Source organism: Triticum dicoccoides, chromosome 5B (assembly GCF_002162155.2).
Source record: "Triticum dicoccoides isolate Atlit2015 ecotype Zavitan chromosome 5B, WEW_v2.0, whole genome shotgun sequence".
Taxonomy (NCBI): Eukaryota; Viridiplantae; Streptophyta; class Magnoliopsida; order Poales; family Poaceae; genus Triticum; species Triticum dicoccoides.
The window spans coordinates 530,381,834-530,383,295 of NC_041389.1; positions in this window are offsets into that span (position 1 = coordinate 530,381,834).

Here is a 1,462-nt window from a genome sequence, read left to right on the forward strand (position 1 = left end):
TTCGGGCTAAAGGACTTCTAACCACTACAAGAGTTGTATGCATCAAGGTTCAGAATGATTCGTTGCCAACCGTCCAACAAATGCTATCCTTATATGCATCGACGAATCACTCAAACATTGACCTCACGAGTTGCGGCTGACTCCACGGTGGAGTTGGCCATTGATGGATCTAGTGCGAGTCATATAGCTGGCTGGAGAAAGTTTCTCTTATCTGCAGGATCCAAGTTAGGAGACAGACATTATTCGGCAGAGACTTGATGGAGTATTTTTTATCAACAATGAGGGGACTCACCGAATAGTTGATGGTTCCTTTAAGGTTCATGGACATAATCTTTTGGCATCCGGTATCGCGAATGGTTCTAATATCCCCATAGAGTACTTGGATAAAGGTCAAGTCAAGGATTGACATGAGAGACTGACATGAAGGCATTCGTGGCATCCAATGGTTGTTCTCAGACGACTATTATCTGAAAATGCTCTACCCAAGAAGCAACAAGCCTAAGCATATGGCCGATAACAATTATCGTCTTCAGCATGCACAGCCGATGTAGTGTTGACATCGTGTTTAAAAGAAGTATTTTCTGGCACGCAAGCTCTGCCAGAAAACAGGGGGGCATGTGTTGACACCGGATTTTGGCAAGGAACAAAAGGCAAGTAAGATGGCCTCAAGTGAAAGAGTTTTAAGCATGAAAAGTTTCAGGCCGCCGAGTGGAACAACTTTGATTTTTAAGTCATCGACATCCGACCTCATCTCAGTGGCCGAAGCTGTACTCCGAGTGACAAAATTTAATGTTCTGAGTGCTTTTCGGCCGATTACGCCCTCAATATGACCTCAGATGAAGGAGTGCCCTAAAGGAATTGTCTTTGTCTCGTCGAGACAGTCGATTTTCATATATAAATCATCTCAATCCGAGTTCATATGTAAAAGTTATAGTCAATACGGTATGGACAGGTCAGAGACCAAAATATTACGCTTGACACCAGACACATGTTGATAAGTGTCTGATGCAATGCGTGAGCAATTCGGCCTTCAAGACGGCCTTGAATCGAAAAACCTTCAACACGAAAAAGTTTCGTCTCGTCGAGCCGATCGATTTTCATATATAATTCGTCTCAATCCGAGATCGTATGAGACTTGGGGAGACAAATCAAGATCAGGCTATGTTTTTGGTCGAGTGAAAAGGTCACCATCCGAGTGAAAACTCACCGGTCGAGTGAAAGTTTACCTTTCGGGCAAAAAACCTACCGATCGAGTGAAAGGTCGAGTGAAAACCTACCGATCGAGTAAAAGGTCGAGTGAAAACCTACCGATCGAGTAAAAGGTCGAGTGAAAACCTACCAATCGAGTAAAAGGTCAAGTGAAAACTTACCGATCGAGTAAAAGGTCGAGTGAAAACCTACCGATCGAGTAAAAGGTCGAGTGAAAACCTACCGATCGAGTAAAAGGTCGAGTGAAAACCTA